At 39.0% G+C, this 13,605-nt stretch overlaps 1 protein-coding gene across 11 annotated transcripts in view; it reads left to right on the top strand.

Moving 5' to 3' along the window:
• Nucleotides 1–13,605, top strand: part of RGS7 (regulator of G protein signaling 7) — a 467,979-nt gene that overhangs the window by 243,202 nt on the left and 211,172 nt on the right. The window lies entirely within an intron of this gene.

Genomic DNA, 13,605 nt, shown 5'->3' with positions numbered 1-13,605 from the left:
CCTAAATTCAGAGAGATGGATCAGTAGTTATATACATCAAAAGCTTGTGATTCTAAAATGCCTAGAAGATATTCAGTTATATCCTTAATTTGATATAAAAGTAATGGATGAAAAGCAGTTTTAATAATATAAGATATCTGAGATGAACTTTGGTTGATTACCTAAGAGTTGTTCCCCTGACCCCTGGGCACACACCCAATTTTATGTAGGCATTCATACTCACTCATGCTTTAGAGAGATACAAAGCATGCTTAAAAGGATCAGCATCACCGGGGAGCTTGTTGAAAATGCAGACTCATGAATCTGCATTTTAATAAGCTCTCCAGATAACTCCAGTGCATACTCAAGTTTGAGAACCACTGCTTTCTGGGTGGCATTCTCTTTGCCAGTGCTATGCTATGCTATGCTAAGTCGCTTAGTCCTGTCCGACTCTTAGCGACCCCATGGACTGTAGCCTACCAGGCTCCTCTGTCCATGGGATTTTCCAGGCAAGAGTACTGGAGTGGGGTGCCATTGCCTTCTCCACTTTGCCAGTGATGGGCTGGCTAATCAAGCACATGTAAGCAAATTCTGGCTGATTTGACCTAAAGAGATTTCCTTTATAGGGCTGCTAGGAGCATTTCTTTGCTATTTGAAGGAAGCACAAGTAAGTGCTAGGCCCATTTTGTTTGTATTTCAAACTGGAATATGAAATGTGGTGCCTGAAACTGTTGCAGCCATCCTATGATTATGAAGGTCGCAAAGATGTAACCAGATCTCAAGCTACTCTACCTCAGGGCCTCTCATTTTGTGAGATTTTAAAACAGACAAAAATAATCTATTATTTTACTGCTTAAAGAATTTTTGTTCCGTTTTTTTTTTCTTTTTTTGCCTGTTTGTTTCTGATGGCCAATAGCCAAGTGCACTTGAACACACAGGTTATTTATGGCATTTTGCAAAAAAATCTTATGGTTGATTTCAGCATTGAGACTGAGGGTGAAAAACTCAGCTCTTTTTACATCACTTCTGTTTTGAAAGTTCTTTTTCAAAGTGTTAGAAAAGTAATTTTGATAAATTTTATAACAACCCACTCCAGTGTTCTTGTCTGGAGACTCCCAGGGACAGGGCAGCCTGATGGGCTGCCATCTATGGGGTTGCACAGAGTCAGACACGACTGAAGCAACTTAGCAGCAGCATAATTTTGATAAAGTTATGTTTCCCCCTTCTCCGTAGTGTTGACCGGCACATAAATAGAAGCTGTCCTTCTGTCAATATTTCTTGGTGGGAACATCAATAGAATCATTTAGTTGTTTAAGCATTAGTTAATTTGCCTTCTTTCTAGGCTTAAGACAGCATATAGGATAAAGGATGAAAATGTGAGCTGTATCCAAGACTGAAAAATCTTACGAGTTCCCACCCCTTTTGTAAAGTTCCCTACCTACTTCTCTGATGAGCTGCTTCTTTATTATTATTATTATTATTATGTATGTTCAAATAACATTTAAGTAGTCAGTTTTTGAGCAATTGCTTTGCAAAATAATTTTGAAATATTTTGTAGAGTTGTAGAACATTCATATATACTTATATATATGTGTTTTATAATTTAAATTTTTTGATATAGTGAAATCATTTCTGACCTTTTAGTAACATATCTCTCTATATTTCCACTTTGAAGCTAAAATTTTGTTTATCCTTATATATTTATGAAATATGTTAAATTTTTGCAGAGAAAAGTCTCTAAAACTATGTTTTTACATCTAGATGTATATACCTAGATACATGTTAGTACCACAGTTGGCAGTCTACCTTGTTCAAGTATTTACTTCTATTTTAAATTTAATTGATAAAATAGTATGGAAATTATTTTTAAATGGCTATCTAGTGTGGATTGTTAACTATTTTAATAATTTATTTCTAGCTTTATAGAATTGTGCTCTCTGTATGAGTCAATCCTTGAAATATGTTGAAACATACTCTATGATCTAGTAGATGGTCATTTTTTATAACTATTGCATTTGAGTTTAAAAAGTATTATGTATTTTGAATAAAATGTTTCCCAAATGTCACAAATATTCTTTAACTGATGTTTCTAATTGTCCTTCAATATTCTGATACAGTTTCACCTCCTCAGGGGAGGCTTTCCTGATAGATTCATTAATCTGGGTTTCCAAAATAATATTACTTTGACATTGATATTTATATATTTATGTGCATGTCTTCATTAGACCATAAGATCCTAGGTCAAAAGAAAGTTCTATTTGATCTTTACTACTGTACCTAATTTAATACTGTACCATAATGCACATGGGGCTTCCCAGTGGCATCAGTGGTAAAGAACTCGCCTCCCAATGCAAGAGACGTAAAAGATGTGGGTTCGATCCTTGAGTTGGGAAGATCCCATGGAGGAGGGCATGGCAACCCACTCCAGTACTCTTGTCTGGAGAATCCCATGGACAAAGGAGCCTGGCAGGCTACAGTCCACAGGGTTCCAAAGAGTCAGACATGGCTGAAGTGACTTAGCACGCATGTGTAGTACACTTAGTAGGCACTCAGGAAATATTTCTGGAGGGGAGGAAAGAAGGAAGCAAGGAAATAAAAGACAGAGGAAGAAAGGGAAATGACAAGGAAAAAGAATGAAAAGAAAGGAGGGAAGTGAACAATAAAATGGTAATATGTTGGATGTAATCATGTGCTTAAGATTCTACAAGGTTGGTTTCTGTAGTTAGACAATGCTGTCACCAAGACAAAAAAAAATAAATCGACTCAGAGTTGCTAAAAAAGAATGAGCAATTTGAAAAGAAGACATAATTATAGCCAATAGTTACGTGCTGTTTTTTTGTACCAGGCACTTTCCTAAGCTCTGTGGTAGGTGTATGGGGAGCTGGGGGTAGGAGGGTGTAAACTCATTTAATCCTCACAATAGCTCTGTGAGGTGGATACTATTATTTATCACTTCTATTTTTCAGATGCTGAGATTGAGGTGATAAAATGTTGACTAAGTTTCTCAAGATCAGAGGCTACAATAGCAGATCTGTGACTTTTATCCGAACAGTGTTGCTCTAGAGCCTGTAGTTTGAACCTCATGCTATACATACTACCCCAATAAGTACAAATGGGAAAAACCTCAGATTTTAGAAATTTTGAGAGAAAGCACAAAATTCAAAAACTTTTTTCTTGGTGAGACAACATTGTCTCCTGGCCCTTGACTTGGATTTTCAAAACTCCAGGTTCCAGCTGTTGTTCTGCCCTTTGCTGCCTGAAGGCCAGTTTTGGAGTCATTTATCCCACTTACGTCTCCTGTACTCTGTCTGCACATTGAAAATGAGAGCATTTTTCCTTTGTTAGAGGGCAGCTGTGAGATAATGTCTGAAGTTCATGTTCCTAAGAGGAACTGAGATCTGTGTAGTTAAGGGGAATTAATATATGCCTTTCCCTTGATAAATTAAATGGGGTGTATGTGTGTAAAACTCTCTGTCAACCTAGGCTGTTTCCATGCCAGGTCACAGTGCAGAGAACCCTCTATACTCGGAGCAATAAATATATATGTATCTATTCTAAACACCTACTGTGTGTTTAAATTAGTTTTGAAAAATAGGATGATTGCTTTATTCTTTTTGCAGCTGGTATGAGAACTTTTCTTAAATAGAGAATTGACTTGGTTGAGAACGCATGCTTGGAATAGAAGCTGAAGGCTGAATGTGGGGGAAGAAGCTGATATTCAGGAGAGCCAAGGAGAAGCCCATGACTTTTCTGCAGAAGAAAAGAAGGATGAAGTCAGTGTGTGTGTGTGTGCGCACGTGCGTGCACACATACGCACATGCATACGCGCATCAGAAGTATTTGGATGAGGGAGAAGGAGGGACAGAGACCTAGAGTAGCCCTCTCCATGTTATCTTCTCAAATATTGAGTGAATTCTAGAAAACCTTGAATTGATGTGAGTACCATTCTTATGGAGAGCTATGTAATTGTTGATCTTGAACTCACTATATGCAGACAGAGAATGATGACCGTCTGTCTGGATAAATCTGAGCCAGGAAGAGATTAGCCGATATTCCAGCACAGCATAAAACTTCCTCATGTCGTTCACTGGAGAGTCAAAGAAATTCTACATTAAACTCCAGGGACATAGCATTCCACCTGACATCTAGATTGTGGTTCATGAAGCAAAATGGCAAGACCATGCCTCAAATATCTAAGATCCCAAGAAATATTTTCCACCTAATATCTTTGTTTTTGTTGTTGTGTTTAGTCACTAACTCATGTCCAACTATTTGTGACCCCATGGACTGCAGCAATCCAGGCTCCTCTGTCCTTCAATATCTCCTGGAGTTTGCTCGGATTCATGTCATTTTAGTTGGTGATGCTATCCAACCATCTCATCCTCTGCTGCTCTCTTCTCCTTTTGCCTTCAATCTTTCCCAGCATCAGCATCTTTTCCACTGAGTCAGCTCTTTGCATCAGGTGGCCAAAGTAATGGAATTTCAGTTTTAGCATCAGTCCCTTCCAGTGAATATTCAGGGTTCATTTCCTTTAAAGTTGAATGGTTTGATCTCCTTGCAGTCCAATGGACTCTCAAGAGTCTTCTCCAGCACTGCAGTTCAAAAGCATCAATTCTTCCATGCTCAGCCTTCTTTATGGTCCAACTCTCACATCTGTACAGACTACTGGAAAAACCATAGCTTTGACTATACAGACCTTTGTCAGCAAGTGATGACCCTGCTTTTTAATACATTGTTTGTCATAGCTTTCCTTCCAAGGAGCAAGCTTTTTTTAATTTCATGGCTGCAGTCACCATCTGCAGTGATTTTGGAGCTTAAGTAAATTAAAAAAAAAATGTCTTGGGGAAAGACAAATGCTTTATTCTCTTTCTGAGTGTGGGGAACTCTCCTCCCCTTCAGCTCTCCTCACCTTTAGCTTCCCGCTAGGATTTCTGGTTGCTTTTTTGATTCCTCTTTTCCTTTTTTCCCTTCTTTTGTCCTACCCAGTTGCAAGGGGATTTTTCTCATCCTTTTAGGTATTTGAAGACTTCCTTCCACTAATGTTCAGTAGGAGCTCTGAGAGAATTGTTCCATTTGTAGATGTATTGTTGATGTACTTATGAGGAGCAACGAATTCCACATCCTCTTATGCTGCCTCCTTGACTCCTCCTATAGTTGTGTTTGGGATGTCTTTTGGGGGATAGGTGATCTCAATGTTTTCTCTTACTCTACCACCTTGGTTGATCTCCTACAGCCTAATTTTTTTCATACATACATCATGGAATGATTAACACAATCAGTTTAGTAAGCATCTATCTCATAGGTACAAAATTTGAGGCAAAGCAACAAGTTTTCTTTTTGATGAGAGCTCTTAGGATATAAAATTACCCTGGAATACTGTTAATTCATGTTATACAACATAGTGATTGGATATTGCTTTATATTTCAAAATAATCACCATGATAAGTCTAGTTACATGACACTGTGCAAAAATATTATATAGTTATTGACTGTGTGTCCCACACTGTACATTTCATACTCCTGACTCATTTATTTTGCAACTAGATGTTTGTACCTTTTAATTTCCTCACCTATTTTATTTTTTCACTCTACTCCCCTCCACGTATATGTTCTCTGTATCTGTAATTCTGTTTCTGATTTGTTATGTTTGTTTATTTGCTTTGTTTTTAAAATTCCACATATACATGAAATTATACATGACATCCATGTTTTAACTATAAAATAATAGACACAGATGTTCTAGGAGGAAGTAAGGCAAACTATTTTTTTTTTTTTAATCATGAAATTGTTGAGTATTGTTGTCAGGAAGAAGGCAGCTAGGAGTTATGAATTCCGTGGCATGAGAATTTTGTTTTCAAGGGGAAAAATCAAAATATGGGTGATATAAATGAAATGTTTATTGGATGAGAAGTTATATATTTCATGTCTAGGTTTGGACCTAATATGTATAGGAATTTTGTATTAGCTTGATTTTATGTATCCTAGTTTCTCTTTTCAGAGAAGGCAATGGCACCCCGCTCCGGTACTCTTGCCTGGAAAATCCCATGGATGGAGGAGCCTGGTAGGCTACAGTCCATGGGGTCGCTAAGAGTCGGACACGACTGAGCGACTTCACTTTCACTTTTCCCTTTCATGCACTGGAGAAGGAAATGGCAACCCACTCCAGTATTCTTGCCTGGAGAATCCCAGGGACAGTGGAGCCTGGTGGGCTGCCGTCTATGGGGTCGCACAGAGTCAGACACGACTGAAGCGACTTAGCAGTAGCAGCAGTTTCTCTTTTAAGAGTAGAGTTGAGTGAGTGAAGAGCTGCGCTAAACTCGGTGTAGAAAGCTTTTTTTGGTAGACATATCAGTTATTAAGAGGTGATTTTTGCCAAATCCCCATCTCCAAACTTCTACATGTAAAGGGTGAATCAGAAAAGTCACATGGAATTTTCCCTTATTTAGAGCTAACTGTTCAGGTGAATTTAACTCAGATGACCATTATATCTACTTCTGTGGGCAGGAATCCCTTAGAAGAAATGGAGTAGCCATCATAGTCAACAAAGAAGTCCGAAATGCAGTACTTGGATGCAATCTCAAAAATTACAGAATGATCGCTGTTTGTTACCAAGGCAAACCATTCAATATCATGGTAATTCAAGTCTATGCCCTGACCAGTAATGCTGAAGAAGCTGAAGTTGACCAGTACTATGAAGAGCTACAAGACCTTCTAGAACTAACGCCCAAAAATGATGTCCTTGTCATTATAGGGGACTGGAATGCAAAAGTAGGAAGTCAAGAAACACCTGGAGTAATAGGCAAATTTGGCCTTGGAGTACAGAATGAAGCAGGGCAAAGGCTAATAGAGTTCTGCCAAGAGAATGCACTGGTCACCAACAACACAAGAGAAGACTCTACACATGGACATCACCAGATAGTCGACACCGAAATCAGATTGATTATATTCTTTGCAGCCAAAGATGGAGAAGCTCTATACAGTCAGCAAAAACAAGACCAGGAGCTGACTGTGGATCAGATCATGAAATCCTTATTGCCAAATTCAGACTGAAATTGAAGAAAGTGGAGAAAACCACTAGACCATTCAGATATGACCTAAATCAAATCCCTTATGACTATACGGTAGAAGTGAGAAATAGATTTAAAGGACTAGATCTGATAGAGTGCCTGATGAACTATGGACAGAGGTTCGTGACATTGTACAGGAGACAGGGATCAAGACCATCCCCATGGAAAAGAAATGCAAAAAAGCAAAATGGCTGTCTGAGGAGGCCTTACAAATAGCTGTGAAAAGATGGGAAGCGAAAAGCAAAGGAGAAAAGGACAAATATACCCATTTGAATGCAGAGTTCCAAAGAAAAGCAAGGAGAGATAAGAAAGCCTTCCTCAGTGATCAATGCAAAGAAATAGAGGAAAACAATGGAATGGGAAAGACTAGAGATCTTTTCAAGAAAATTAGAGATACCAAGGGAACATTTCATGCAAAGATGGGCTCAGTAAAGGACAGAAATGGTATGGACCTAACAGAAGCAGAAGATATTAAGAAGAGGTGGCAAGAATACACAGAATTGTACAAAAAAGTTCTTCACACCACGATGGTGTGATCACTCACCTAGAACCACACATCCTGGAATGTGAAGTCAAGTTGGCCTTAGGAAGCATCACTACAAACAAAGCTAGTGGAGGTGATATAATTCCAGTTGAGCTATTACAAATCTTGAAAGATGACGCTATGAAAGTGCTGCACTCAATATGCCAGCAAATCTGGAAAACTCAGCAGTGGCCAGAGGACTGGAAAAGGTCAGTTTTCATTCCAATCCCAAAGAAAGGCAATGCCAAAGAATGCTCAAACTACCGCACAATTGCACTCATCTCACTAAGATCATTAAGATCATGGCATCTGGTCCCATCACTTCATGGCAGATAGATGGGGAAACAGTGGAAACAGTGGCTGACTTTATTTTTCTGGGCTCCAAAATCACTGCAGATGATGACTACAGCCATGAAATTAAAAGACGCTTACTCCTTGGAGGAAAGTTATGACAACCTAGACAGCATATTAAAAAGCAGAGACATTACTTTGCCAACAAAGGTCCGTCTAGTCAAGGCTATGGTTTTTCCAGTGGTCATGTATGGATGTGAGAGTTGGACTATAAAGAAAAAGAATTGATGCTTTTGAACTGTGGTGCTGGAGAACACTCTTGAGAGTCCCTTGGACTGCAAGGAGATCCAATCAGTCCATCCTAAAGGAGATCAGTCCTGGGTGTTCACTGGAAGGACTGATGTTGAAGCTGAAGCTCCAATACTTTGGCCACCTGATGCGAAGAGCTGACTCATTTGAAAAGACCCTGATGCTGGGAAAAATTGAGGGCAGGAGGAGAAAGGGATGACAGAGGATAGATGGCTGGATGGCATCACCAACTCGATGGACATGGGTTTGGGTGGACTCCAGGAGTTGGTGATGGACAGGGAGGCCTGTCGTGCTGCGATTCATGGGGTCACAAATAATAGGACACGACTGAGTGACTGAACTGAACTGTTCAGCAGGTTGGAAAGATTAATATGTCTGTTCAAATGCTTTTGAAAAATAAAACCCATTTTTGCCTTGTAATGCCTGAATTAGTAGCACTAGGACTGATAAAGGAGGAATTTTTTCCCCTTTTGATTTCTGCAATTTACTCATTGTTCTCAAAAGAATTCTAAGAAACTGAACTTTAAAAATCATTGTATGAAATAAGTAAACCAAGGAATTTCATGTAGAGAAGATCAATATCAGCAGCAGCGAAAACCAATTTAAAACTTTGAAAAACACGAAATATAAGGCAGATAGCCAAATCATCGTATTTTTATTTTTAGACTGTGCCTCTGAAGTAGGTAAACCTTCATCATTAGCATGAGTATACTTTTGTCCATTTAAAGTGCTTTTGATTTACCTTCAGGTTATAATCCTTAATTTTTTTTTCAAAATGGGATCCACAGACAGAGTATTAATTCTTACACTAAGCAGGCTGGATTAACCTAGGTTAAACAGTAATCACATATCTGGAGGTAGTGATCACAAGACATTTTTTTGGTTATTCTTCTTACAGCAATAGTGAAATCGTTCCAGTAGCCCACTACCCACACTTAATCTAAAGCCCTCATTTTTTTCTCAGCAGAAACAGAACATAGCTAGTGCTAGTGACTCCAAAAATAACACTCCATGCACTGACAGGTCTCTTCTGGTGCAGAACTCTCAACCAGGATTTTCTGATTGCCTGAGGGTTCCATTTTATGTAAAAAGTTAACTGCTATACTATCAGAATGCCGCTACCCCACTACCAACTTTGAGAGAATTCAGAAAATAATCATTAATATCATATTTTGAAGGGCTTAATTCTCTTATGGAATCCCTGATGGGAAAGGAGCCTACGTGGAACATTACTTCTGCCATTGTCTTTTGCAGTTTTGTGAAGGAACGAATAGTCCAACCTAGGAGAACCTAATATATATCAATGAAACCACTGGATAAACTTTTTTTTAATAGTCCTTGAAAAGGATCTCACATTTCTGACCCCTGAGCCCTGACAAGAATGTTCAGATTCTAGGTCTTTAGGCATATAGATGGGCAAAGAACTGCCTGGTGCTTCCAGGCTGGGAAAAAACACAACACATAGTGAACACAGATATTGTCTCGTCCACCTAGCTCAGAAAGTTTGCCATGTTTTTCTACTTGATCAGTGCTGGAAGTACACTTGTCTCTTAAATTTTTTCCTCAGTGCACCTTCCCTTCTGGTCTTAAAAGTCTCTTGACAGTTTTCTATATCTGAAGTCTTCCTGGTAGTGATTGGACTTAGGGAACTTAACCTTATATTTACAGCTTTAGCTGGACTGCTGGTTTTTCGAGTAGTCGTGTGGATGGGAGAGTTGGAGCATAAAGAAAGCTGAGCACTGAAGAATTGATGCTTTTGTACTGTGTTGTTGGAGAAGACTCTTGAGAGTCTCTTGGACTGCAAGGAGATCCAACCAGTCAATGCTAAAGGAAATCAATGCTGAATATTCATTGGAAGGACTGATGCTGAAGCTGAAGCTCCAATACTTTGGCCCCCTGATATGAAGAGCCGACTCATTAGAAAAGACCCTGATGGTGGCAAAGAGTGAACGCAGGAAGAGAAGGGAATGACAGAGGACAAGATGGTTGGATGGCATCACCGACTCAAAGATAATACTAGAAGTATTATGGTTTAAGGTCTTTCATTTAAATCTTTAATTCATTTTGAGTTTATTTTTGTGCTTGGTGTGAGAGAGTAGTTCAGTTTGATTCTTTTGCATGTAACTGTCTAGTTTTTCCACGGAGAAGGCAATGGCACCCCACTCCAGTACTCTTGCCTGGAAAATCCCATGGACGGAGGAGCCTAGTAGGCTACAGTCCTTGAGGTCGCTAAGAGTCGGACACGACTGAGCGACTTCACTTTCACTTTTCCCTTTCATGCACTGGAGAAGGAAATGGCAACGCACTCCAGTATTCTTGCCTGGAGAATCCCAGGGACGGCGGAGCCTGGTGGGCTGCCGTTTATGGGGTTGCACAGAGTCGGACACGACTGAAGCGACTTAGCAGCAGCAGTCTAGTTTTTCCAACAGTGTTTAAGAGTTTGTCTTTTCCTCGTTGTATATCCTTGCATCCTTTACCATAGATTAATTCCCCTATAATTGTGGTATAGTTTCTGTGCTCTCTCTTTTGTTACAGTGACCTATGTGACTGGTTTTGTCCCAGCACCATACTGTTTTGACGCCTGTAGTTATGTGGTACAGTCTGAAATTAGGAAATGTGATACCTTCAGCTTTGTTCTTCTTTCTAAAGCTTATTTTGGCTTTTGTGGGTCTTCTGTGTTTCCATACAAATTTTAGAATTATTTGTTCTAGTTCTGTGAAAAATACAGTGTGTATTTTGATAGAGCTTTCATTGAAGCTGTAGATTAATTTGGGTAGTATGGTATTTTAGCAGTATTAGTTCTTCCAATCCAAGACCGTGGTATATCTTTCCATTTGTTTATGTTTTCATTTCCTTCATCAGCATCTTAAAGTTTTCCATGTTCAGGTCTTTTACCTCCTTAGATTTATCCCTATATGTTTTATATTTTGCTGCAATTGTAAATGGGATAGTTTTCTTAATTTCTCTCTCTGATAGTTTGTTGTAAATTGGTAGAAATGCAATAGACTTCTATATATTGATTTTAAATCCTGCATCTTTGCCTAGTGCACTGAAGAGTTCTAAATGTTTTTTTTTGTGTGTGTGTGTGATGTCTTTAGGATTTTCTGGGTAATCTGTCGCTTGAAAACAATAATAGTTTTACTTCTTTTCTACTTGGAATTCCTCTTTTTTCTTGATTGCTGTGTCTAGGACTTCTAATACTATGGTGAATAAAAGTAGTGAGAGTTGGCATCCTTTTTTTGTTTGTGATCTTACAAGAAAGAAGTTCTTTTCATCCTTGAATATAATGTTGGCTGTGGGTTTGTCATTGTTGTTGTTCAGTCACCCAGTCATGTCTGACTCTTTCTGACCCCATGGAATGCAGCACGCCAGGCCTCTCTGTCCCTCACTATCTCCCGAAGTTTGCCCAAGTTCATGCCCATCACATTGGTGATGCCATCCAGCCATCTCATCCTCTGATGCACTGTTCTCCTTCTGCACTCAGTCTTTCCCAACATCAGGGACTTTTCCAATGAGTCAGTTGTTCACATCAGATGACCAAAATACTGCAGTTTCAACTTCAGCATCACTCCTTACAATGACTATTCAGGGTTGATTTCCCTTAAGACTGACATGTTTTGATCTCCTCTGTCCAAGGGACTCTCAGGAGTCTTCTCCAGCACCATAGTTTGAAGGCATCAATTCTTCAACCCTCTGCCTTCTCTACCATCCAGCTCTCACAACCGCATGTGACCACTTACATGGGTTTGTCATATATGGTCTTTATTATGTGAGGTTTGTTTCTGTTATACTTACTTTATTGAGTGTTGTTTTAAATCATATATAGATATTGAATTTTGTCAAATGCTTCTTTCTGTATCTGTTGAGATGTTCATATAATTTTTATTCTTTAATTTGTTAACGTACTGTATCACATTAATTTCCAGATATTGCACCATTGTTGATTCAGTTCAGTTCAGTACAGTTGCTCACTCATGTCCAACTCTTTGTGACCCCATGGACTTCAGTACATCAGGCTTCCCTGTCTATCACCATCTCCTGGCACTTGCTCAAACTCATGTCCATCTAGTTGGTGATGCCATCCAACCATCTTATCCTGTGTCATCCCCTTCTCCCCCTGCCTTCAATCTTTCCAAGCATCGGGGTCTTTTCTAGTGAGTTGTTTCTTTGCATCAGGTGGCCAAAGTGTTGGAGCTTCAGCTTAAGCATCAGTCCTCCCAGGACTGATTTCCTATAGGACTGACTGGTTCAATCTCCTTTCAGTCCAAGGGACTCTCAGAAGTCTTCTCCAACACCACAGTTCAGAAGTATCAATTCTTGGGCACTCAGCTTTTTTTATGGTCCAACTCTCATATCCATACATGACTCCTGGAAAAACCATAGCTTTGAAAGTATGGAACTTTGTTGGTAAAGTAATGTCTCTGCTTTTTTAATATGCTGTATAGGTTTGTCATAGCTTTTCTTTCAAGGAGCAAGCATCTTTTAATTTTGTGGCTGCAGTTACCATCTGCAGTGATTTTGGAGTCCCTGAATATAAAGCCTGTTGCTGTTTCCATTGTTTCCCCATCTGTTTGCCAGGAAGTGATGAGATGGGGTGCTATGATCTTCGTTTTTTGAATGTTGAGTTTTAAGCCAGATTTTTCATTCTTCTCTTTCACTTTCATCAAGAGACTCTTCAGTTCTTCTTCACTTTCTGCCATAAATGTGGTGTCATCTGCATATCTGAGGTTATTGATATTTCTCCCAGCAATATTGATTCCAGCTTGTGTTTCATCTAGCCTGGTATTTCACATGATGTACTCTGCATATAAGTTAAATAAACTGGGTGACAGTATACAGCCTTGACGTACTCCTTTCCCAATTTGGAACCAGTCTGTTGTTCCAAGTCCAGTTGTAACTGTTTCTTCTTGACCTGCGTATGGATTTCTCAGGAGGCAGGTAAGGTGGTCTGGTATTTCCATCTCTTGAATTTTCCACAGTTTGTTGTGATCCACACAGTCAAAGGCTTTGGCATAGTCAATAAAGCAGAAGTAGATGTTTTTCTGGAATTCTCTAGTTTTTTCTATGATCCAACATATGTTAGAAATTTGATCTCTGGTTCCTCTGCCTTTTCTAAATCCAGCTTGAGCTTCTGTAAGTTCTCGGTTTGCATACTGTTGAAGCCTGGCTTGGAGAATTTTGAGCATTACTTTGCTAGAGTGTGAGATGAGTGCAGTTGTTTGGTAGTTTGAACATTCTTTGGCATTGCCTTTCTTGGGGAAAACAGATAGATAGGTAGATAGATATATATATATACATGCCTTATTTTGTGAAAGGAATGACATCTGAGTCTTTAACTTAAAGGTATTAAATTAAATTAAAAGTATGACATCTGAGGCCTTAAATTAAATCATCTCAAAGTGTTTTATCATTTATTAGAGTTACTTTTTTAGTCTC

Source organism: Giraffa tippelskirchi, chromosome 5, assembly GCF_054371585.1.
Source record: "Giraffa tippelskirchi isolate mGirTip1 chromosome 5, T2T-mGirTip1v1.2.pri, whole genome shotgun sequence".
NCBI classification, from domain to species: Eukaryota; Metazoa; Chordata; class Mammalia; order Artiodactyla; family Giraffidae; genus Giraffa; species Giraffa tippelskirchi.
The sequence above is the reverse complement of the archived record's forward strand: the minus strand, read 5'-3'. Positions and strand labels throughout refer to the sequence as shown.